A 27,647-nucleotide genomic window follows, 5' to 3' on the forward strand; every position below is an offset into this window, starting at 1 on the left:
TTGATTGATACTATTTATTTTATCATTTCTGTTACAAGAAATGGGACACATTATGGCTGCATGACGGAACTGATTCAGAAAAGTAAAGAAAGCTGTCCAGGGTCCCAAGCCAGTGAGGAGCAATTCAGAACTCAGACCCTCCAACACCTGAGTTTATGCTCTCTAGAAGATTATTGCATAGTACATGATGAAGAGAACTGGGAAGACAGTTATGAAAATATAAAAGTAGTCTTGCACTTAGAATATTTCCTTAACATTTCCCATATTAATTTTTGGTTCCTTCTTATTTTTCTTTTTCATATGAAGTAAAGTGAATGTATTTACTGAAGTAAAATGCAATTTATTTGAGGTAAGGACTATTTTAAAATAACATGGAACTTCAACTTTAGATACAGCCTATGAGAAGCTTAAATATGATGCTCTCTCTCTCTGTCCTTCTCTGTCTCTGTCTCTCCATGTCTCTGTCTCCTCATCTTTTTGCTCATCTTTTTTGCCTCTTTTCCTCTCTATGCAGACAAATATGCCTACATATGGATATTAACCCTATAGCAAAGCTTTGTTTGAATTTGATGTGTATAATATTTGTAGTATTAACTATCGATAAGCCCTTGTTAGGCATTCATTGCATCACTACTTTCCCTTTCAGTCATTAAGTAATGCATATCTACTTCTTCCTCCTTGTCTGGGATACTTGACACACAGATTGAAATAATCTTGTTTCTCCTACCACACCAAAATTGTTCTTATTCTTTTTATGTCAGTTATTTATTTTCAAAATGGCAATATTTTCCTTAGTATTTTCAGCCACTTGTAAGAAGATTTTCCAGTTACTTTGTCAGGCACTTTGCCAAATATAGAGAAATCTTTATAAGTAATTGCTCCAAGGTTGTTGTAATATTGAGGGTATCCTAGGCAACTGTTGCTGTTTCCTATATTTAGAAAATAATCATTTGTAGGATGTAGGAGTGTTTGGTTCCTTCAGGATTTTGATGACAATTTCATGAGGAGGTGGAGGTAGGGTTACGGTAAAGTTTCAAGTAATGCCAAGCCTACCTGTGTCTTATTTTCTCCCATAATCCCTACATAGAGACAGCAGTGTTGCCCTGTTTGGATCCTTCTGTGGCAACCATTATGCATTTCTGAATCACACTGCAGCAGACAGTATGGGGAGGCAGAAGAGAATGGGTGGTGCTGTCCTCTCTTTACTATCCTCATATTTACCCTCAGCTACTTTGTGACTGTTTCTTTCAGTCGTTTGTATCCAGCCATCTTCTATATGCCATCTTCATCAATGTCGCAATCTGGAGTATAGTCGCATCTCCCTCTCTATAATATCATGTCTTCTTGGAGACATAAAAAGCCAGTAACTCAGTTTGTTTCCTCTTCTCTACCTAGAATATCATAGATAAATATTTACTTACTTATGTCAGAGATCAAACGATTGGTTAGTGAATTTATTAAGATCTGATTTTAAAAGTATCCAAGGAAAGATAGATTTAGGGGAATCGTGTTATATCATGGGGAATTAGTTCTTACAGACCATGAGTTTCCTGAGGTACCCAGTAAGATTCACACTTGACATATTTTTATGAAAAAAGTGTGTTTGTGTGCTCACACTCTAGTATGCATATGGAATTCAGACAAAAACTATGGGTGCCCATTATTGATCTCAGCTTTGTTTAAGACAAGAGTTCTTGCTCTCCACTGCATCTAGTGAGCTAGCCTGGCCCATGAGCTTCCAGGAATTTTCGTGTCTCTGCTCATGAAGTATGCATGAAGACATAGCAACCACTTTATTCAAAGAATCATGTCTCCATCTCCCTAAAAAGCAATATTTTCATGACACACATTCATTCACTCATCCCTTTAGTAAGTGATTCTATACTAAAATTCTTTATTTATTGAAATGTTACATTGTCCTAACCTAATAATTAGTTTTCCATGTGTATGTTAAACACCATATAAGTAAAATGTTAAATTTTCTTTCTCATTGCCAAACTGTTACCCCAAAGATGCTGTTTATATAGAAATCTACCAGAAGCGTTATATCATTTATACCATTCTTGCTACTAGCTATTGAATTTCACCTTTAAATTTTTTTCTGGTACTTGTACTAGAAGAAAACTAGCTACTTGGTTCACAATTATCAAAACATTATTTATCTACTAGACACTTTCTATTTGATTAGGATTGTGGTTTCTATTACAGTAGCCACAGCTGCATGTGACCATCAAACACTTGAAATGTACCTCTTCAAAGTGAGATGGAAAGAGATCTTGAGGTCTTAGAATTAAGATAATCTCATTGTATTTATATTTATTGGGCATTTAAGTGATGTTTCTAGATATGTAGCTTAAAGTTTATCACTGTTTGTCTTTAATAGTGGTAACTACTAGAAATTTAAAAATATATGTGTGAAACAGATATTTACATTGGATTATAGGCTGGGCAGTGGTGGTCCAGACCTTTAATCCCAGCACCGGGAAGGCAGAAGCACGTGGGTCTCTATGAGTTCAAGGCAAGCCTGGGCTACAAAGTGATTTCAAGGAGAGTTAAGGCTGTTACACAGAAATACCCTATCTGGAAAAAACAAAAATTAAAATCATAAAAAATGAAAAACTAAATTATCAATATCAAGCTATGAATGCAAATCATAGGCTTGATGATGTGAAAGCTTAAGGAAGTTGTGAGAGTCTAAGGAAGTGATTTAAGGTATGCAAATGCAAGTTATAAAGGTATAAGAAAGTAGTTTGAGTTATGTGAAAATGAAAAATGTTTCAGATATGTTCCCCCTCTCTATGTTATTGTTTTACTCAGATTTCAAAAGTTCAGAGGTTTAGCATAAGTCAGTGGAGATTGATATGCTAAATTTCAGAAACCTAACTCATAGCATGTATGCAAGTCTGTTAAAGTAGAAAGTACAAATTTACTAGTTTAAAAATGTAGATTATAAATAACTCCCTATTCATTTATAAAACAGGGTTGTAATATAACCCACCTGATGCAAGAAGCTTCTTTCATGATTTTTTTGTTACACATTTTTAATTTAAATGAAAGTTCCCCAGCCTACACTCCTCTTTCCCTTTCCAAACTTGACCAGCATTCCAGCCTTCCCTGCCCCTGGCAACAATGAACTAATTTCATCTAAGTAGCAGTTACAGAAGAAATCTCATCATCCCTTATCATCAATAAAAAGCAATGTTAGGTCCAAAAGAAAGTCAAGACAGATGTTAAACTCTGATGCCTATTATCACACCAAAGTGCATGCTGACCTCCAGGCTGTCTCAGCATTACCAGTCCCTGTTACAGAGTCCATGCTGGCAACCTGACTTCTCTCAGTTCTTCCTATCATGCCCTCTACCCTAAATGTCTTCAGCTCACGCCCTGTCTTCTCATTCTGATATAACTCTGCCATTTTGGCCATGTGCTCTCTTGGTCTGCTTGTCTTCCCTTTCTCTTAGTCCTCTTCTCTCACTTCCACACTAAACTCATGGCCTGATCATGGCTGGTCATGTTCAGTATGCTAATTTTGTCTGCTTTAGACTCTTCCTGATGTCTTTGGCTACACTGTCCTTAATGTCTACACTAAAAACCTTCCCCTTAACCATGAAAAAAAGAATCTTAAAGAACTATTTAAATATTATGAAGCCATATCTCTTGAAAAATTGATCATCAAATGCCTTACACTGAAAAAAGGAAATAGACATAAACATTTAAAGTAGTTTATCACATTCTTTTCCCACTTGATTTAGAAAATACAACTCCCTAGTATAAAAAGATAGCAAATTTCAGAAACCTAACTCATAGCATGTATACAAGTCTGTTAAAGTAGAAAGTACAAATTTACTAGTTTAAAAATGTAGATTATAAATAACTCCCTATTCATTTATAAAACAGAGTTGTAATATAACCCACCTGATGCAAGAATTTTCTTTCATGATTTTTTTGTTACACATTTTAATTTAAATGAAAGTCAATATTCTAGGACCATAGTCACTCAACACTAAATATGTGAGCTATTAAGCATGTTTATTGCTCAAATGTAATTTATGGTAAAATTTTGAAACATATGTTAACTAAATATGTGAAACTCTGATTATAATATGCGTGTTAAAATTAAGGAAGATAAAATGTATACAACATTGTAAAAATCAATAATGGCCTTAAAAATGGCAATTCAATGCCCTTCAGGAATGCCATTGAAGGTTGAACTAATAATTAAGTAGTATTTTGTGAGGATGGTGTTATGCATCTCTGTATTGTATTGGGTTACATAAAGGTACTCCACTGCTGTCATGAAAGCTTAGTTATGTCATCAAGGACATAGATGCCTCCAACTCTCTCCTACAGTTCCTGAGTTATGAATCTTGTTCTTTAATTCAAGATAATAGATGAAAACCTAGATATTGGAACTGATTCAGAGTGGAAAGTGAGACAATCTAAGGAAATAGATGATATTTTGAGAAAAATACAGATGTCCATTAAATCCGCTAAAACAATTCCACTGCCTTGCACCACAGTTCAATAAGGTAGAATTTTTTTTTTTCATTTTAGGCAGGCTAGAAAGTGTATTTTCTACTTATTTGTTTGTAGACTTATTCATTTTTAAAATTCATTTTGTACTGTGTATGAAAAACATCTCTGAGGATCTAGGAATGTAGTGAAACTGTGGAGTCCATGCCTATCATAGATCAAGCTCTGAGTTTAATCCCCAGCTCCAGGTAAACTGAACATGGTACTACATACCTATAATCGCAGCACTCATGAGATGTAGGCAGAAATATTAGAACATCAGGGCCGTCATCCTTGATGCTAACCTGAGATACAGGAAATAATGTCAAAAGCAAATATATAAATATAAATACATATTTTAAAAACGCACTGATGTACATTGATGTTTGATATTCAGAAATGTGAGAAAATAGATATTGACATATCCACATCTTTGTTTCTATGTGTCTGTATACAACATGGCTCCCTTAACCACAAAATGTTACCTAGTCACTATCTATTCAAGGTCAAATAATGTTGGTATGTACATGTAGATTAGCAGTATCAGCTACCAGATACCTATACATATACTATCTTAAAATTCAAGAAGGAAAGAAACTGAAGTGTCATTTCATCAAAATAACAAAAAAATGTGCAATACAGAAATTAATCACAAACTAATTATTGTGATTAAATCTTTAGGCTGAAATTTATTTGTCACTAATTTCTAACACTGAATTGGAGTCTTGCAAAAGTTTATGGTACTATATACTGTATTTTCCTTTCAGGGCACATAAATCTCTCAGCTTTTGAGATGTTGTAACTTTTGGTGAAGACTGGGAGACCATAGTATATGCTTAGGATTGGTAGTTGCAGGATTAATATTTTTTTGATAAAAGTTTCTCTGAATTTTGTTAATGGCCATGCTGCTTGTTTTCCTACCCATGTGCAAGTAACTACACCCCCCAAAACTAGTCAAAAGATATTGATCCAGGTTGGTCAGATTATTTATGGAAATCATATGAGGCCTCTACAAAACTAAGTAAATTTGGTCTAAAGAATAGACTAAAAAGAGGTATGATAACCATGGTCTTATGCTAATAATCTCATAGGCCAAGGAGGAATTGTGTCTTTGTTTGAGGAGGCAAAACATTATTTAATAGGTGTATACAATAGAGAGGCATATACTGATAAAACATTAAAAAAGACTGAACAAAATAAATGACTTTTCTGATAACTACATGTGCCTCAGATTTTAAAAAAAAATCTTCCTAGTGATATTTCTTCACTAGTTTTCAATGTTGTTAAACAGGGAATTCCTGCATTGAGGGAGGTTAAAAAAAGTAATCTCTGGGGCTCCTTATAGCCCTACTTTCTATGTTTCTATGATTCTATGAAGCCATAGACAGGATTGGACAGGTATTGATTCACAAGAACCCAGAGAGGCACGCAGCAGCTACAGAAACTTATCAAGCTGTCCTGCAAGCTGACACGAAAGATTTATGCTGTTCCCTTAAGAGCAGCCAAAAAGTTTAGTCTTCCATCTCCATCTTCTAGTTGCCCTTTAGATCGTCTACTGGAATTTCTGACCAAGGTTTGGCAAGTTATCACTAAACAACAGGTCTTCATTAGTTATATTTCGGTCTTTAGAAAATGTTATTCTATAGGGAGTAGACAAAAAATTTTAGAAAATATTACATTGTTAGTGACTTTCAATGATTATTTTGGTGGATACTACAAAAACTCACTAAATTATATTTATTTCCAAACTTCAGGCTACTGTATTTAAATGTTTTCTATTCTCACTGCATTTAATTGTTAACATGAGCAAAACCCCAGTTTCAAATATGACTTTTCTTCAAATTCAGATACTCCAATTGAATTATCTAGTCAAAATTATTATTCCCTTACAAATCTCATTATTTTTCAGCATGTGTGTAGACATTCAAAAACTATATATTCATTCAAGGAGATAATGACACATCTTATCCTACCTTAAATATTCATTAATATTTTACATACCTACCATGCAATGTATTTAATTTGCAGTGAAGTCAAATTGATAATAAGTGTCAAATATAGCCAGCACTGAGTGTCATGTGGCCCGGTAGCTAATGAGTAGCAGATATGAACTGTAATTGCTGTGATATGGGAGTCTAATATCAGAGAGATGACATACAGGAAAACTCATCTAGACTATCTACAGTAGAAACAGATTAGATATTGGTGCTTGAAGTATAGATAGACATGATAAGAGTAACCTACCTCTTTTAAACTAATTTCCCAGGAGATCTATGATTTTTTTGTCATAACTCATTATTCATAGCCCAGACATATCCAAGTTTTCTGGGCATTAAAAACAATACAATTGTTAAATTCTTGAGGCAAAAATAAAGAAAAATCATATTTACAAAACACCAATGGAAAGGTAAATGTGGTCTGCCCAATAGAATACTGTTCACCAACCATTAATATCAAAGGCATTCTGTCTTTTCCAGTAATTTAAGTGAATCTGTAACACATTGCATTAAGTGATATAAACCAGATGCAGAGAGATACATGCTCTAACACATGAGACCACTGATACACAGAATCTAAAAACATTGAACTGTAGCCATAGAATGTAGAATGATGGTTGTAAGGGTTGCAGTGGGAGTACTAGAGAATGGGGAGCCGTCCGTCACGGTAAAATTTTCAGTGAGACAAGAAAAATAGCTTCAAGAACTCTGTGTTTCATGCTAATCATATTTAATAGTACTATGCTGCAATTCTCGAGAATTGTTTTCTTCCCACCTCCCATCCTTCTTAGAAGCTGTTGTATTATAGAGCTGCACACTATCACATCTGTGTTTATGCAGTTTTTGAGAATATGAACTAGGGTCCTCATACTCGTGTGGCACATGCTCTACCTACTGAGCCATCTCTGCAGCCTAAGTTTTCTTATAAACCAAAGAAAATGGGGACTCTGTACTGAGTTTTCATGTAACTTTGTGACATAACTGTAAGGTAATATTGTGTTCGTTAGCTTGGCCTAGACTTTTAAAAATGCATATCAAAATAGCATGCTGCATAAGAGACATGTATGCCATTTCATTTGGCAATTAAGAGGTGAAGCCATTTAAAAAATAATTCATTATAATTAGGTAAAAATCTTGTATGTACTTCAAAGGAAAAAAAATAATCAATCACTGGAAAATTCTGGAATGTAATTCTTTGTCCTGAATTATTTTAGGGCATCTCCTCAAGATGACACAAAGATCTACTTCTAGAGTATAACCTAACTCTTCTGTCCCACTTTTACACTGCAATTCTAGCTTGGTCCTCACACTGGGCTGGTCCAGTACCACTTTCAGCATATACCTAGTCAGAGAAGCAAATTTAAAAGTAATGTAAATAAAACCTTCTGTTTTCTCTATGCTGTAGACTTGAAGGATGCAGATCTTCCATGGAAACACTGTCTGGCAGTGAGCCGAGTGAAGCAGGCACTGGCTGTGACACATTGGGTTTTCATTTGGAGCCTGCTGCTGATTAGTGGCACAGGCTTGGGCTTGTGGATAGCTATGGGACTTACTTCTTATCATCTACAAAGTAATGATATTGATGATACCCACTATTTAAACTTCTGGTGAAAATTAAAGATGTGATTGTACAAAGCCTTTAGTAAAACAGCCCCCCAAATAAATTCTGTACATATTAGATACCATATTCATGTCCCTCCTCATTATTATCATTTTAAAGTTTTTGCCACAGACTCAAGGGTGACTATGCAAGAATGCATAAGATTTGAGAAGTGTAATAGTATTCACATGTGTTATCTAGCTAAGTCTCTAGCTACCAAAGCACCTTGAACTATCACATCTGATATCACACCATTCTTTCTGGCAGAACTGTTATTCATATGGAAGCTTTTAGCTATTGCTGTCCATATCCATTCTGGGCAATACTGTAGCAATTAGTCCTTGTCATATACGCTGTGGAAATTTTTGAAAATCTTTCAACAGGAAAGAATAAGTTTCGACAAGTACCTTTCCTTTAACAATGCATGACTGAATTGAGAAAATTATGTGTTTAAAGGTCATGAAAGGAAGTAAAGAACATTGAAATGAGCTGTTGGTCAGCTCCAGATTCAGCATTTCTTTCAGGATTCCTTTCATAATGAGTCTAATGCCAAATCATTTGAAATTGGAGACTGAAAGTCAAATTAATCAAGTTTGGATAATTTCATAGTTATTCCCAGAGGAAAAACGTATACTGTTCGCTTCTCTTCTAGGGCAGGAGTCACCAATTTGATTAGAGTGATTTCTAGACATCACAGCAAGCAGAGACATGGAGTCTTTGTAGTTAGAGTGGGGACATGCTGAGATTATGCTGTATGAATCACAACTGATGACTGAGATTAGGAAGGAGAAAACCTTGGCATTGATGATTCATTAAGTACCTAAATACACAACAATGGTATAGTGATTAATACTATTGTTAACTTGACAGAACCTAGAACCCCACTAGAGACAGGACTCTGGGTATGCCTGATGAAAATTATCTTGATTATCTTAATTGAGTTGGGCCATCGTGTACAGCACCACTACAGCACTACTCTTTGGCTGGCGTCTTTAACTCTATAAGTGGATAAAGAGAAGTTAGCCACAGCATGCATTCCTCACTCTCTGCATTGGATTATGTCTAAGATGTGAACAGTAGTGTCAGCCTCCTGCTATCTGGATGAATGTTAGACACTATAATACAGCACTAATAACATCTTTAGTGCTATTCTTGATCCCCATCCATTACAAGAGACTTAATTAGAATATAAGTATTTTTAAGGCTGAGAATCATCAGCAACTGTCAGTGTTCAGCTATATCACCTCTACTCCAAAGCTCAGGGAACATCACAGAAAATGGGTAGACTAGGATAAGGAAGAATACTGTGAAAGGCTGGTGTCCAGACATGACATAATTGTTATAAAAATGAGCTCACAGTAGCTGTGGTTACTTGCAGAAGACCTCCATAAGATCAGAAGACTAAAACATTCCAGCATGGAGTACAAAGGAGTTCTGAAGGTCTCACCCCAAGCTATGGAGCTAAGAACAGTTGATGGCTTCTGAAGGAAGGAAAGCCACTTTGCTTTGGAGGCAGGGGGAGTGTTGGTAAGCTGCTCACATCCCAATCAATCAGGTCACACATGCATCTATGAACAGCCTAATTGGATTCAGTGGGTTATTTAAAAAGAACATGAAGTTGAGAGGAAAAAGAGATGAGGAGATGTAGGAATAGAGTGGGAGATAGATATGACCAAGATATAATACACACATATATAAAATTTCAAATAGTAAAAACACACATAAATGTTATATATATATATGTACATTATAATTTATAACTAACTATAACTATATATATATATATACATACATACATGCATACATATATACAGAGAGGGGGAGGGGGGGAGTCTGATTCCTGGAATCCACATGATGGAAGGAGAGATAATTGGCTCCTGCAAGGTGTTTTCTGATTTTCCTATGTGCACCATGGCATATGTGTGGTGCCCGGACATGTGCATGCTTACAAGCACTCACATATACACAGATAAATTAATGTTTGAGTGTACCATATCTAACAATTTTACATTTTTTCACAAATTTGCTTAAAGTTCATTTAATTGCTTATGGAGCTAGTATAAGAGGGGACCTGGCTCCCCTCACCATCAGTGGATTTCCGTGTTCGGCATGAGTGTCTGATGGCCCTTCTCCTTTAAAGTGCCCAGTAGCACAGCCAATCAGAATTTGAAATGGAAGATCTCAGTTTTCTTCAAAGGCAAGAACAGAATGAAATCAATGTAAAAGTTGGTGGCGTGGAAAGGAGGATGACACAGAGCACATGGACATGTGGAAATAAAAGCCTGCGGGGCCACAAGCCCGGGATAACAGGCATGGAATCTAAAACCAATCTGAAATTTCTTTGTTGAAAATTAGGCAGCAAAAATACTACTCCCCTCTTGTAGTTTTCTGGAAATCTATTCTTGCTTTAATAAAAGGAAACTCCTCTTGAATTTCTATCAAGCATTTCTGTATTAAGTTCATCCAAACACAGTACAAAGATAATGGACTTCATGAATCCTGTATGGGAATGGACTGTAAAGAAAGAAGAGAAGGGATCCATTAATTAGTTTCCTCATTCACTCATTTGTTCAGCCATCCATCCATCCATCCATTCACTCACTGTTTATTCTAATGTAATAGATCAGCTTACAGGAAAACTGTCAAGTCCTAGTATTGACCTCATTTGAAAAGAGGGCAATTCGGAATGAAAAGTCTATTCAGGATTTATCTTTGCCTTTAAAAATGTAGCACCAGACAGTCTTAAACAAAGTAGGGAGTGTCAATACCAAACCAAGAATCAAAAGTGTGCTGAACGCCCTTATAAGTTACAACTTATGCTCGGTCTGCCCCTGTTGTTCTTTTTTGTTGTGAAGAAAAAAAAGCTCCCAAATGAAATCACCCAGCTATGCCTTCTCTACAATCTATTCCATAGTATCTTGGCTTTAGGACAAATATAAATTAGACATGAATGGAGGGGGAAAGATCTCTCTAGCTATTCCACTGGATCATTATTTTTTAAATATAAGTAAGGTCGAACTGTAATTTATAGCTGAGAGTTCTCTGAGGTTTACATTCTCCTCTTAATACCTATATTTTCTTCTCTCATTATAGATTAATGACAGTGAGCAACCGAGCTTTGCTTAGGGATTGGTATAAAGCAAATGTCAGTAGAAATTATGAGTAATTTGTCTAGAAGGATATTGGGAAAAAAAAGAAAAGTTCTGGAAATGAGCTTGCTAGAAGATACCACATCATGGCATCTTAATTTGCTACATGTATGTAGGTCACTTAAAATCTCTATTCTTTCCCTCTCCACAATCACATACTGATAGATCAATTGTGGAATTTTCCTTTAGAAGCAAAAATAGTGACATTCATCAAGCATAGCTATATTCCTAATTTAAAAATTGGCCCTTGAAGCTACAGCAACTATAACATGTGTGATTACTTTCTGTGGAACTGAAAAAAATAGGTGTAGCATTCTTGGGTTTTCAAATGCTGGGTATCAATTTATTTATAACTACAAAGGAACTTGAGTTGTCACACAAGTCACCAGACTCAACTTCACATCGTATAAAATTAGTATATTTTTAACCTAAAAATTATGACTAGCCATTTCACACACACACACACACACACACACACACACACACACACACACACACACAGAGTGTGTGGTACTGATACACTCTCATGTGTTAGGAAAACTGATAGCCTAAACTTTTCACACATAGAGATGACTTATTTCTGCATAGTGAGTTAACTAAACTTGGTAGCTCTCATAACTTAATTTCTGATCTCACATTTCTGTGATTTAGGAGTATAAGGACAGGCTAACCTCTGCCCCAACGTTAGCAATCAAGAGATTGAGAAGGCCACCTTCTCTGAGTTTCTTTCAGTCTATCCTTATTATTGACATAATAGGGTTTCATGTAATTATAAGATGGATGCCTTGTTATTAACTGGCCATCATCTACTGGTGACTCTGTCTAGATCATTATACAATATAGCCACTTGCTTCCTCACTCCCAGAAGGAGGATTTATTGGCAGAGTCTGCTAAGGTGTAGTAATACGTAATATAGTGCAACCATGAAGAGATTGTCTTTCTCCTTCCCTGTATTCTAAAAGTTAACTGCCAGCCACAGATGCATATACATAAGAAGGCTGGATTATACAAGGATTTGACTCACAAAGTCAATTGATCACTGTAATATAAGAGCCTAATAAATGGGATACAGTTTTATCATACTGAACATTCTTTCATTGATTGAGAACAAAGCTCAGTGTTAGGACACTTGCCTAGTTTTCTTAAGGCCCTGGGTGCAATCTCCATCACTTGAAAATAAAACAAAGCAAAGCAAAGCAGAACTAGTGAAATGAGGCATTATACTTAAGCAGGGAACATCTTCTGTATTATAATTAAGTTATTCATAGTATATTAAAATGCCAATTCAATACATTGCTCACTACCCCATTATCATGTACATAAAAATATATCTGTATAGCAATATTACTTAACTAATTTATAAATACCCCCTTGCCCTAATATGCAGAAAATTTAGAAAATTACTAATTTCTGTTGTAAGAGTAACCACATTTTGAAAAACTTACACTCTCATTTTTGTGATGGCCAGCATTAATCATCAGTTTGACAAGATACAGACCGGTGAGAAACAAACCATTGTTCACATCCATGAGGAAGTCTCTAGTTTAGTTAATTGAGATCAAATGATGCATCTTAAATGTAGTTGGAACCATTTCATGGACAGGGGGCCTGGACTGAATAAAAGAGAGAAAATGAGGTAGGCTACAGTCTCTCTCTCTCTCTCTCTCTCTCTCTCTCTCTCTCTCTCTCTCTCTCTCTCTCTCTCTCTCTCTCTCTCTCTCTCCTCTGTGACTGTGGACCCCATGTGAATAGTTTCATCAAGTCCTTACTAGTCTAGATTCCCTGTCATGATGGACTGAATCCTCAAACCATGAGCCAAATAATTCCTTTTTTTCCCCTTTCTCAAGTTCCTTTCCTCAGATATATTGTCAAATTAATGAGAAAAGTAACTCATACATCTATCAGATAATATGCTTTTTTCTCTATGCTGTTTTCTTTTCATTTAAATAATATTTTTTTTGAAATTTCTTCATTTAGTTTGATGAAGATATGGAATGCATTGAAGTTGTATGAGGAGATATTCATCATTTTTCCTATCACGGAAGGAAATAAAATGCACAACCACTTAGCCACAGAAGTTGCCACCTACCTGCCCTTTCACTTTCTAGAGTCAACCACCACCCAAAAATCTTAAATGGGAGATACCAGAAATATAACATTTAGACATCTTCAAGAAAGTATCACTCTAAGTACTGTAATGAAATCTCACATTGCCATACTTCTGTCCTTCCCTGCGCCATGAGCTATCCCTTTGTGCTATCCATACCAGCATATCCAGAGTATGCATGTTACCTACCTACTACATAGCCTTTTTCTTTGTCAAATGTATATTACTCATATTCAAGTCATTAGTTGAAGATAGACTGTGCTCTATAATTTCTATGGCAGTTTTCTCATCATTTTCCTGTTTTGTGATTAGTTATTTTATTGATTTATTCTTAAGCTGACTTTATAAATTAAGCCATTTCAAGTGTAAACTTAAGTAGAATACAGGGCCAAGGGGCTTGGAACCAGTGCTGGTTTCAGGCATTTAGACTGTACCCATCAACGATGGAAGTGGACTCCTGGGTGGGGTGGCAGGTATCTTTCTCTGTGACTCCTGTTCCTAGTCCTGACACTATAAAACACAGGAGGATAGAAGTTTCGGTACTTCTTGGATTAATGAGTTACTTCTTACAATTTTTTTTGAGAACTCCTTATATGGATACTGTAGATCTAGCCTCTTCTTTCCTCCTAACCTTCCTGTATTTATATTATACTTCAAATACAGGATTCCTTATTTTTTTAATTTTATATATGTGTGTATATATATATATCACAGTTATAATAAAATACATATTTATATATAAATAGTATATATTTTATACAATAGCAATATATATATAATTGAGAGATCATTTAGTAATATTCATATTAATTTATGCTGACCTCTTAGGATTGGCTAACACATCAGGGAGATCTTCCCTGGAGAATATTAATTCAGCCACTCTGAGCAACCCTCAATTGCTTGTAGTTTTTTTTTTTGTTTGTTTGTTTGTTTTCTTTTTTTTTTGGAGGAAAACACCAAGCTCAATTTTTCCCCACAAGAATGAAAGGAAAAAGAATAAAGTGAGTGTTGTGACTCTGCGTGCATTCATACTTACTTAAAATTCCTTGAATATATTTTGTTGTATTATTTTGTACTTATAAAATATTCTTGAGTTTCTATTTGTAAATTTTTGTTTAACTGATACATAAAACATACATGCTGCATACATTCATTAGATATCATGCAGAGTTTAATGCATCTATATGTTATATAAGGAATGTTTAGATCGGGTTGAATATATTTAACTCCAACATTTGTCACTTTCTTTTGGTGAAATTTTCAAGCCTTTCTTCTTGCTGTTTGAAAAGTCTGCCTCATTATTGTTACCTCCATTCACCATATTGGGCAGTATGACACTAGAGATTTTTTTTTCTTTTCAATGTTTCTAGTTGATATAGAATTATATCACTTCCTAAGTTGGCCTCAAACTACAGATACTCTTGCCTCTGCCTCCTTTACCAAATCCTATTGACCTGTGCCTTCTGGGTTAGGGAGAAACCTGGTGCCAGGGAAACTCCCAGGAGTCTACAAGAATAAGCTCAGATAAGACTCCTAGTAATAGTGGAGAGGGTGTCTGAATTGGCCACCTACTGTAATTATATTGGTAATTACCATAATTGTCATCAGAGAGCCTTTACCCAGTAATCGATGGAAGCAGATGCAGAGATCCACTGGTAAGCAATGAGCAGAGCTCTGGGAGTCCTGCTGAAGAAAGGAAAGAGGGATTGCATGAGCCAGAGTGGGTCAAGGTCATGGTGGGGAAATCCACAGAGACAGCTGACCTGAACTCATCGGAGCTCATGGACTCTGGACCAACAGTTAGCCTGCATGGGACTGACATAGGCCCTCTGTATGTGGGTGACAGTTGTGTAGCTTGGTGTGTTTGTAAGGCTCCTATCAGTGAGATCAAGACCCGTCTCCTGGTACTTAGCTGGCTTTTGAGAACCTGTTCTCCATGCTGGAGTACCTTGCCCAGCCTTGATGCAGGGGAAGGAGCTTGGTTCTACCTCAATTTGATGTGCCATGATTTGTTCAAGCCCATGGGAGGCCTGCCCCTTTCTGAATGGAGATGGAGGAGAAGTTGATGGGGAGGTGGGAAGCAGGGGGCAGGGGCAGGAGGAGAGGAGGGAGGGGAAACTGTGGTCAGTATGTAAAGTAAATGAAAAAAAATGTTAAATAAAATAAAAAAATTAAAAGGAATGGTATGAAAAACCACAATGTAGAGAATCACTAGTTATTATATATATACATATATATGTAAAAGAATTACATCACTTCCTCTCTCCCTTTCCTCATCTCAGATCCTCCAAGCTACCCCTCCTTTGAATCTGTCTCCTGCCCTACAATTCTAAAAATCAATAACCTCTTTTTCTTTTATTATAATTGCTACATGGATATATGTGCGTATATATGCACACACATATACATATACATGTATATTTACATATGCATATAATTCCTGCTGAGTTGGTTTTTTTTTTCTTTTTTTTTTTTTTTTGTGTGTGTGTGTGTGTGTGTGTGTGTGTGTGTGTGTGTGTGTGTGTATGTTTTCAAAGCTGATCACTTTGCATAGAACAACGAATAAGGGGGCTCATTCTTGGGAGAGTCTAATTCTCCAATTCTCCTTCTCCCAGCAATCAGTAATTGCCTTTTTCTAAAGTGGGATTCCACAAAATTTTCTCCCTTCCCCATTAACATTTTCTATTGATATCAGCATTGTTCTAGTCTCACTCATGCAGGCATTTTGGGGCGAGACTATTTCACAGTAGACTTCTTAGTACTCAGATAATTACATTCTTTCCATCCTCAGTTTGTGATGTCCCTTGAGCCATGGATAATGAAGTTGTGATGTAGATCTATCCAGTGGGTTTAGGGTTCCCATGATCCATGGATCGCTATGTTGTAAGTACCCAGTTGTAGTTTTCTGAGATGGTCCCCAATTGCCGGGGTTGGCGGGGGGAGCTTTTTGACATAAGTTGGTAGCTGCATGTGTCTATGTGTAGAACTGTAAGACATAGAATGTCATAAGGAATTGTGCTGGTCTTAGACAAGTATCTACCCACCACTTTGGTAGATATTCTCCTTTGTACATAGCTGTAAACGATTGCCCGCTGGTCAGCCTTGTCCCTCCTTCTGTCTGGCTCTCTTCAACCTCTGGTATGAAGCATTCCATTCTGAACTTTCATAAGAATTCTTCTTTCAGCTTTCATAATGGAGTGAGTGTAAACAGTACTTTTCTTTCTGTATCTGAATTATTTATTTTAACATAATGATGTTTAGGCACATCCATGTTGTCACAAATTTCAGAATTCAATCTTAACTTAGTAATATCCTATTGCAGGTGTGAGCCATGCTGTCTTTATTCAAAAGTTGATGGACACTTTGCTTTTTCCCCCCTGAATTTCTTTACTATTGGGAATGATTCTTTAAAAGTATTATAAATTATATGGCTTTAATTTTTTTAAAAAAACCTCATATGATTTAGCTGTCCCACAATGAATATGGACTTTAAAGCCTTGTGTTGTACAAGATAAATGCAAAAAAGCTTTATCTGTCACTAAAAAACAAAAACACTGGTAACAGGTATGTGAATCTCTCAATCTCTCCCTCTCCCTCCCCCCCTTTCCCTCCCTCCCACCTCTTTCTCCCAGCCCCCCACCACCCATGACCTGGAATTCCTCCTGCTCCTCCCCACTTTATTTCCTCCTGGATTATGAACATTTCTTCCTCCCAAGCTGCAAAAGCTAGCTTAGTGCAGTCGCAGGAAAAGCCTCCCATTTAAAAAAAAAAATGCAGACGTCCACAAGCTGCTCCTTCTGATTTAAGTTTCTAAAGGAGGATAGAGAACTTGAGGTTTTAATGACTTGTTACTACCCAGGCTGAGTTTAGGGGAAAAATAAATACAGGAGGATAATAGGCCTTCCCAGAGTTGAGGACTCCATTACTGTCGTTCCTGGTTGTGTGTGTTCTACTCCTGAGGTGCATTGCCTGGCAGCTACCTTTAGCAGAGGCTGGGTTTTGAGTGTTGGGGTATGAATGACCCTGATCTTAAGGATTTTAATGGTATCATAAAATTACAGTTAAATTTCAAATCCAGCAAGTGGTTCATCTACTTGGAGAGTAGATGACTGAGCCTGTGTGTAGATGTAGAAAGTCTCAGGTGGCCCTTCCAGACAGGTAATAACTGGAGGGTGGCTGTGAGAAATCTTCCCCTCAGCAAGAGGCAAGAGAAATCATCCAGAGAAGGCTTTGAAGGCATGAGTGTGTTTCAGGTTGGTGATAGTTCATGCTACAACTTCCTAACTCAAATAACAAGCTCTCGTGTGACTGAAGATCAGACCTTCTGTGACTTGTTCATTTTTTATGCACCTTTCCTTTTATGTCACACACAGACTTGGTTTGTGTCAACCTCTCACCTTAATCAAGTTCACAGCTGATTTCGATTCATGAGTGCCCTGTTAAGAATATTTATTTGCTTAATGATTCTTTACTTAACTAAAGAGTGTTTCATAATGTTTCTCTTTTTTTAAAGGAATGATGTTTTGAAGGACACAGGAATGCATATGTGTTTCTAACACATTGATTCCATTTGCATGTCAGTGTTTTGTCTGACCCATTTGCAGTCCTGTTATTAAACAAATTTGAAGGCATTCTAGTAGAAGATGAACTTAATTTTTGTTAATTTTATAACAGAACCACTTTTCTCTTAATTTTTATTATGTTTCACATAATGTATATGAAGAATTGGGTATCACCGTTAAAAACTGCAACAAGTTAGCTTAATTGCTAAAGTGATGAACTTGAGCAGAGGCAGTCTAGTACTAGAACTTTAATCTTCACCACAATGTAACTACTCCATTAAGATTCCAGGAAAAAGCTGTTCTTGGCTGGGTTTAAGCCCTTTAAAAGAACAAAGACTAGATTTCTCCAAGCAACTTCTTTTTGTAAACGTGGACTTAATGGACCTAGGAGATGTACTTACTAATAGGCCCTGATCCACTTCTATACCAGACCTCATTATTAAGAAAGACTCTGTGTCCTCATTTGACTTTCAGAACCTCCATGAGTCTGTCCTCTGAAAGCAGTCTTCAGTGATTTACCTCTAAGCTCAATGATGGCTTGGTGTGAAGAGTATGTGGGTTGAGATTGAATTTTCAGTCTGGAGTTTCTCTATGAAGTCATGTGAGGTCTTTGTACAAAATTAAACTTAACACCAATGAGAATCGGGTTTCCAAGAGAGGACTTATCTTCTATGCCCTTTCATCTTATTATGAGAGTTCAAAAAGTCCAAGAACTCAACTGTTGAGTCTGACTTTATTTGTCACTGCCAAGATTTAAAAGATAACTTTTTAGAAGATAACTTGTTTTCTTAGTAGATAATTTTTTCTTTTACTTAAACATTTTCATGTGCCCTTATTTGCCAGGCATCTTGCAAATGTTAAGAGCAAGCATGTGCAGCACACATACTGGGGATCTGTGACCTCACCTAGAAAATTGTTGTTTTATTATTCTTTGCTTTGATAAGGTTTAAGTAAGAGTGCCTGAAATATGGACCTTTTCTTATTGCTCTTATGATCTTCTCATTTATTTATTGGGATTTGGAATTAGAGCTTTGTGTTTCAAGATGGCAGAGTTGGCACATAGATGTTTCACAAGTAGTCTAAGGATTGATTTACAAACATGATTCCAGACAGTTCATTCTTTTTCACTTAGTTGCATTCAAAGATATTTATTGGTTAAATGAAAAGTTGTATCAAGCATCAGTAGAGCACTTATCAAATATCAGATAAAATATGCTTTGCTTCCCATTGGGTACAACATTTAATATTAATCACTTACATTTTAGCTAAATACCTCATCATTCTTACCTTATAAGTTCTACTAGTCAATCTCCGAGAATATTGACTCAAGGTGAGAAAGCTACCAATTGATGATCCAGAAGAGCTAATCATGACTGTATGAACAATGAAGACTGTGTGGTTTTCTTCCTATGGAACTAATAAATGAAACAATTAAGAGCAGCCATGGTTATCCTTAGCAGTAAGCTTGCCCTGAAAATATAGTTGTAACAGTGTAGTATCATGAGCTCTTCTTGCTGAACAGTAGCCCAAAGCTTACATATCTTTCTTTTTGGTATTTTTCTAGGAAGGTAGACCTTGAATTTCTGCCACTAATGACATAAATACATTTAAACTTAATACTACTGTTTTCTCAAAATATTGTTAAAGAGATGGTGTGGATGGAATGGAAGCAAGGCACATGCTGGCATCAGTTCCTGTTTTGAAATCAATACACTAGCACATTTTTATTGAGTTATATAAGTTACAAATGTTTATTATACTTCTGAGTGAAGATGCCAGATATAATACTGTCATTATAAATATAATAATTCTGTTCCTGATTGTATATTTATGTCAAAAGTCCTATTGAGATGGGGATGCTGATGACACAAATGTAATAAAAATTCCTTTATTCATTTATAGCCAGTAAAACAATATTAGAATATGATATATTCCATCTTCCTTCAGGTTAGTGAGTTGGGTCTCATAATTCTCTATTATATTTACTGCTTGTTGAGATATAATTTGCACAGATCTTATCTTCACCATTAATATTCTTGCATTGCCCTACATTACAAATTATGTATTCATATGCAAGTGGTGAAGATACCATTTTATGGAAATAATCATGGTAAATGGAAATATGACAACTATCAGATTGGAAAGGCACTAGACAAAACAGACTAGAGATGCCAACATGTATTAACAATAGGGTATGGGTCCTATTTGAGTGCAGTGTACCCTGGATCTTCTGAGTTGAGTGGAATTGCTTCTGTAAGTTGTGGTATATGACCTACTAAGCAGCGCTGTGGGACAAAACATTCACCTGAGGACAGAGCTAAGCCTCCTGTTAAAATGTAACCCTAAGACAGTTTGTAGTTAGATAGTAAGGTGAGGAGGAGATCTATAGTTTCGGATGACAGCTCATAAGCATTATACTGCAGCTCAAAACAAAGATCTTTGAACTCACCAAGTATGCTAGATGGTAGACCTGGGTGAAGAAGGTTATGAATGCTCTGTAAAGACATGATACTATATATGTCTACTGTGGGACACCAACAACTATACTTTTGCACTGGCTGCAGTACACATACAAAGAAAATTTAGTGTCTCTTATGACTTAGTTTCTACCATAAGATGCTTTCCTTTATTTGGAATTTTCAAAAAAAAACTTATTGACCCTTGGCTCATGCCTATGATTGAAGTACCCGCTTGGTACTTCCATTTGAGAAAGTTGGTTTCAGCATTGAGTATACCTTTTGATTTAACCAATTATAGTTGACTACAAGCTAACTGGGAGTCTTTTCACTTATATGAGAGGAAACAATAATCTCTTGTAAGCATCTTATTCTACAGAGCATGTGTTCATTCACAGAAATATTTATGAAAGGAAAGTGGAGGTAAGGCCAATCATTAGACTTACTCTTTTTAAAGCACTAAGGGCTGTGATGTAATAGGAAAAGAACACGAAGACAGATACAATGTACAAGTTTTAACAGTGTGAGGCATGATATTAGCTATACTGTCTTGGTCACATTATGCATAATAACAAAACACTAGTGGATTTCCTGTAATTCATTCAAGGTGTACTCCTTTCAAATTGTGTTGAGGATTATACAGTAGATATGAAAAATACTTTTGTGTATTGTTTTCCTAAAAACTAATGGGTAGGCAAATTGAGCCTATAGAATGAAAACAAATGCAGAAATATTTAAAATGCACAAAGGTGGCAGATTATGATTAATTAGAAAGTTAAGTTTCTTTAGAATGTTCTTCTGTCATTCATATTCAAATACAAGCTGCTGTTCAACATTACTCAATCACAGGACTCTGCAGGGGATTCCATTTTATTGTGAGAAGCTTGACAAATTTGGACCTTCATGATTTATGGACTCTATTCTAACAAAGAGATCAACAAATAGCTTATCCAAATACCTTTGACTCAGGAGAAAACTAACACTTTCAGGTACAAACCTGCAATATTCTTGGCCATCTGCATAATGACTGAAATTAGCATTGGTTTACACAGTGCACAATTCCTTTAGAATTTAGATGTCTTTGAAAGGAACAGAAGGCTATAAATTTCCTTTGGGAAAAGTCTCTGGAGGTCTTGAGGTTCTGAAACCAAAGGACTCCAGGGTGAGAGGCCTGTACTGCATGGTTGAGAGGACATTAAGATGGAGTTCTTCAAGGGATAGCTGTGTTGCTTTTAAAATCTTCTCATTGCTCCTTCTGTGAAAGGCACAGTCTTACCTTTCAAGGAACACTAGTAACAAATAGCTTCTCTTTTTGCTGTGTTTATTGCAGGGTGATATAAGCTAAAACTAAACATTCAATTCTTGTGACCATAGTGTGCTCACACAGGAAGGAAGAGGGGAAAAGTCAGGAAAGTGAACAAGGGTGGGGGAAAGTACAGGGAAGATTGATGAGAAAGACTGGAGTAGAATAGAAACAAAGGAAATCACATACAATCTCTTTTATTTTTAAGGTTTGTACTTATGACTAAGCTGGCCCTAAAGTTTATGCACTAGAAAACATTAACCCACTGATAGACGGCTTGCTCTGTCAGATTGTGAGCCCAAGTTGTCAACTACACTGCAAGGGATAGAGTGAAATTCCACTCCTATTGTCTTATGTGGCACACAGACAGGGAAACTTGGGCCTGAATTTCTGGACACAGAACAAACACAAAGGTATCCAGTGAACCCTTATCTGTAGAGGTCGCTACTCTGTGAAATAAGCAGAAGACAGCAACATGATTCTGAATGCTTTCATCTCCTAAATCTCTTCTAATATTCCCTTTTGATCATATGAATTCTATCTGTTGGTTTTTATGTATGTTTACTCTAGAGTCCATGGTTCTAATAATATGTGGTGTGTGTACCAGATTTTTGTTAATAAGATAAATATATCCTTTTAGGGTTTTTTGTTTGTTTGTTTTGTTTTGTTTTTTTTTCGAGATAGGGTTTCTCTATGTAGCTTTGCGCCTTTCCTGGAGCTCGCTTTGGAGACCAGGCTGGCCTCGAACTCACAGAGATCCGCCTGCCTCTGCCTCCCGAGTGCTGGGATTAAAGGCGGGCACCGCCACCACTGCCTTTGCTGCCTGGCTGTTTTGTTGTTGTTGTTGAGATAGCAGAAAATACTGTTCCAGCTTTTGGTTAATTTCAATATAGTCATAATAATTTTAACATAATATTTTTATTAATTATTTATAAATTTCATATACACTTACAATGTATTTTGATCATGTTCACCCGCATGCCTTCTCCTCATTCCTCTCAGATCTTCCAATTCATATTTCCTCTAATTCATATTTCCCTCCACTTCATATTTTTTCTCTCACTGTGGATCATGATAGTCACTACCTTTTCAAAATATTGAAATGTATACATGCCATCATGTAGGTATGAAAATAATAAGCACATATAATACTTAAGTAGAAGGAAAAATGTATTCCCACACAAGTCTTCAGACCAACAGAAGAGGCAACACTGCTCAAGCTAATGAGGCTACAGGGAGAACATTTGAGACCCTCTGTAACCTCAGTTCCTCTGTTTTCTCAATGATGCTGACAGATAGGATAAAGGTTCTAATTTCGTATTTGTACTAGTTAAGTGGAAAGAGGAAGACAGAGTTAGAAGATTTGGAGAGCCAGTGCATCTCTCTGAGCTCGGCCTCCTTCTGTACATGTGGATAGTGTGCTATGAGACACAGCTATCTCTTTCTATCCTAAAGCACCATGATTCGTTTTTAAACATTACTTTCTTTGAGCCTCATTTTTTCTTATCTATAAATAGGGAAGAATCCCTACATCACAAGGTGACTTTAAGGATTAAAAGACAGTAATCCTGTATCTCTTCTCACACAGATCTATTGGATTCTGGATTTACTTAGCAGGAGTTTTGAGAAGTGAGTTCTGATAGCAAATAGTAGCATGGTATGAAATTATTTGAATTCAGGTTTTCTTGTGGTAAATGGTTTTGAGAAAGTCAGGATTTATTAAATGCTTTTAGTTCCAGGATATCTATGGAAGACCTTTACAGGCAACTTTCAGTGAAGACTTAACCTAGTCCCCTTGACCTTGAAGTTAGAAGGGGCCTGCTACTATTCAGCACTAGGATCGAGCACAGAGCACAGTGTCTAGTAATGAAGAGGTGTCCATGAGATGTCTGTGGCTCTCAGGCAAGACCTGGAGGCCCGCTAAATCTTGTTTTAAAAGCACTCCACACACTCTAGACCCATGGAGTTTTAAATTGATCAAAGACGATTTTCAAAATGGAGAAAATAACCACTAATAGAGATACAAAATAAATAGATATTAAAGTTTTCTTTAATTATCACTGGGAGAGCCACTAGATATAGCTAGTTCAAAAGAAAAGAAGTATTTGTAGATGAAGATCATGGAAATTACAGTGAAAATAAAGGGAGATTTTTTTTTTCTAGTTTGAGTATGAATTTATTTATTTTCAAGTGTATGGGTGTTTTGTTTGCATGTGTGTCTACAAACCACATGTTTATCTAGTGTCTGTAGAGGTCCGAAGAAATCCCTGGAACTGGAGTTTCAGGTGATGGTAAGCTGCCATGTGAGTACTGGGACTCAAACACGGGTGCTCTGGAAGAGGAAACAGTCATCTTAACAGCTAAGCTCTCTCCCCAACCCTACTTAGCTATGTCTTAAATAAGGAAAGACAGAAGACCTTTCCTATGCTGACATAATGGTCTTTGGAAACAAGGCAAAGGGCAACACAATGGTTGACAGTCTCTTAATATAATTAGTTAATATAAGAAGATTAAATTTAAAAAGTACAATGATTTAAGTAATTACAATTTTGTGGTTGTTGAATTTATTTAGACAAATCCTGTGAATTCAAAATGATGATGGGATATTTTGAAGAACAAAACAAAAGTAACCAAGAACCTCAAAAGGATATGTGTCTGTCCTGGTTAGCACTAATTGTGAACTTGAAAGAGCTTTAAGTCATCTGAGAGTAAAGTTTGGACTGAAGAACTACTTAGACATCCAATTGCTTGGTTTGCATGTGAGCATGCCTATGGATTATTCATTTGTTAATTAACTAATTCAGGAGGGCCCAGCCTACTATGGGTGGTACCATCACTAAGCAAGTGGTCCAGGACAGTATAAAAAAAAAAAAATAACTAAGTGTGAGCCTGTGAGAAAACAAGCCAGAGAGTAAGTTAATAATATTTCCCCCAAATTTCTACCTGTAGGTTTCTGCCTTGAGTTCCAATGAAAGTATTAGATGAAATATAGCCTTGCCTTCCTAATTTGTTTTTTGTTTTTTGTTTTTGTTTTTTTTATGTCAGACGGTTTTATCACAGCAACAGGAAAGTAGATTTCAACAAATTCAGTTTAAAGATTGAATTTTCTTTGTTTTGGTTTCCAAATAATGTTTAAGATTTGGATAGCATTCCATCTCTTAAAGTAGAAAGGTGTCCTTTGGGCATGGAAGAACAGTGGGTTTTTGTGGCATAGCTTGGACAAGAAGATACGAGCATAAGGTAAAATTCAAGCTGACAGTTTCCTAGGAAGAACTGGAAGGGAAGAGACTCCTGTTACCATAATTCAGGTGATGGGGCCTTTTTGAGCTAGATCTATATCTCCTGAACTTTTGTCAAAAACTAGCTTACTTTGAAATCTTTCTGTTTTATAGAGTTTTAGTCTGACGATGTGACACTTAACATGAGTGACTTCATCTTGGTTTGATCTTCTGGGGCTTTGTGCTAGACTGAAGTCCATGCTCTTCCACTAATTTTATTTAACAGTAATTAAAAATATATCTGTTACTTTAATTTTATTTAACAGCAACAAAAATATGTCTATTACTAAAAGACATATAATTAATCATGACATAAATCTCACACTTATTTTTTAACTACAATTCACCACAGTCTAAAGAAAAAGTGTTTTAAGTTTTTTTTTTTAATCTTGGACCACATTTTTTGTAAAAAACATTTTGATTTTTCATGTAAAATAAAATAGTAATCGATGCTTCTCTCCCTTACTTGAATAAAAAAGAGAGATTTGGATTAACTGACATTAAACTTGATCTTCCCTCAATTTAAGTGTTCTACCTAGAATTTGAATGATAGACTAATAGAGATACCTGCCCTGGAGAGCAGGGATAACAGGTGCTTGGAAAAGGGTAGTCAATAAAATAATACTTGGAAAATAACCAACACAGAACCAGGTCCAAGGTAACTCCTCACTATCAAATGTTCTTCAGACATATTTGAATTAAAAAGTACATTTTAATAAAAATTGTTACATTGATCAATAACTTTTAAGGGTATCTAATCCTTCATTGACCTAGACAGATTCATATATAATATTATTGCAGATGCAAAATCATGATGACACAGAATATTCTTATTTTTAAAGTTTTCTGTATGATTATCTATTATAAAAATAGCAATGGTCAAATTGTTTCTAGCAAAGTTACAGGTGATAAAAATGTAGCATTGACTGAACTGTAGGTCTAATTATATACTTTAATTTTCCTTAACATAGGAGTCACCGAAGGAACAAAAATAATGTATGTGTTTTGACACTATGGAGACATCCTGAAACCTCTCAGTAAATTAACTGAATTCAAGCTTGGCAAAAAGGAAAACTGGTCCATAGTCAACTTGCTACAGGTATGTGAGAGCTATAATTTACACCGCTAGAATTCTTCAAAGATCCATTGACAATGTGGCTGTTAATTACTTTTCAGATAATTATAATGTTTCTTTGGTACAGCTGACAGCTTCTTTTTCCTCCCATACATACACATGTGGGTGTCGGCATATGGCTAAAAGTCTGGCCATTTCATCTGGTTTACTTGGGCCTTTAGTCAGTTGCAAAAGAATGAAACAGGAAAGGACCCACCTCATAAAAATTTTACTTCTAGAGATTTATGCAAAATGACGTGAGTCAAACTGTTACTCAAACAGATGTTTCCACCTGCTGCCCTGGGAGTTTACAGGCTAATAAATGGACTGGCCCAGAATTCAGAGCAAAACAAGAAACAAATGGTGATGTCCCACCTACTTTGTTGTTTTGAAACTGGGCCAGCATTGGGGTCATTAATATGGAACAAAGCATTTGGGAAAGGTAACTGTCTTCATTCTTCTCCCGGTGGAAGGAAGCTTGCTGATTGGGAAACTTGGTGCGCTGACAGCATAAATGTATTTTCTGTTGGATTATTGGGAAATCTGTTCTTGTTTGAATAAACCTGTAAGAAGAATGAAGCAACAAATGACCCAACACAAATGACCCTGTGTGTACCAGGGCCACATGTTGTAGCCTCCTTGCTCACTAAATATTGTAACATTTAGAGTCAAATCAAGCCAAGCCATCCAGCCCTGGGGAATGCAAAGAGCCTGCTTGCTCAGCTCAATTTTCACTCTGTTATAACAAAAGAAAAAGTTCATGTTACTTTGACATTCAGCAGCATTGATGATAAAGGACAAGTTAGCAGTTGCTATTTTAACTGACAAATACTTACTTGAATTTCTGATCTTGTTTTAAAAGTGTGAGGAGAAATCTTATTTGGGAACTTGAAACCAAATAGGAATTTCTCATACCATCTTCTGTCAATATTTAGCTGTCTCTGAGTTGTACTCTAATAACTGTCCTGCATTAACACTGAAGTAGTCTTCCCAGAAGGCAATGTTCATCAATGATACCATGTTCTGTAGATTAATCTCAAAGGAAAATATATTAACCAATATTTAGGGAGACAACTTGTTTAAGAAATTGCATATGCATACAGGTAGGCATACAGGCTTTTGTGAGTACAAAGTGTTGTTAAAAATGAAGAATCGTTGGAAAGGTAACATGCCATGCACCAAAGGGAACATGAGCAAAATGAGAGAGAATACTTGAAGCCTGTTTGTGTTGTTTACTTTGCTTTTGTCCCTTATGTAGCAGGAGAAAAAGCATTATCTTGGCAGCAGCTGGGAACCTAAATACTGGGGGAAATACAAGAGCGGGGAAGAGTTTTAGCAGACTCCTGCCCCTGCCATTCTCTCTTTGCTCTTGCAGCAGAGTTCCTTATCTTCTTTTTAGATGTAACCTTTTCTGCAAGGACTTAGAATGACTTATGCTCTGCTGTAGGTGTGTTTGTTTGCTTTCTGCCTATTATTTTTTTTTAGCCTTCTCCATATTGATAATTCTGCATCGAGTGTGACATTCTCTGCACTCTCTCTCCAGTCTCCACTCTTACTATAACTTCGTGT

The 27,647-nt window shown here is 36.2% G+C and overlaps 1 protein-coding gene across 3 annotated transcripts in view; it reads left to right on the plus strand.

Moving 5' to 3' along the window:
• Lrrc4c (leucine rich repeat containing 4C) overlaps window positions 1-27,647 on the plus strand; it is a 1,301,043-nt gene that overhangs the window by 736,027 nt on the left and 537,369 nt on the right. For all 3 annotated transcript variants that reach the window (XM_042275785.2, XM_042275787.2, XM_076570133.1), the window contains exon 4: window positions 25,936-26,063. The gene's annotated coding sequence lies outside the window, so the exon portion shown is untranslated. The remainder of the gene's footprint in view (window positions 1-25,935; window positions 26,064-27,647) is intronic.

The sequence above is a fragment of the Peromyscus maniculatus genome, chromosome 4 (genome assembly GCF_049852395.1).
Source record: "Peromyscus maniculatus bairdii isolate BWxNUB_F1_BW_parent chromosome 4, HU_Pman_BW_mat_3.1, whole genome shotgun sequence".
Taxonomy (NCBI): domain Eukaryota; kingdom Metazoa; phylum Chordata; class Mammalia; order Rodentia; family Cricetidae; genus Peromyscus; species Peromyscus maniculatus.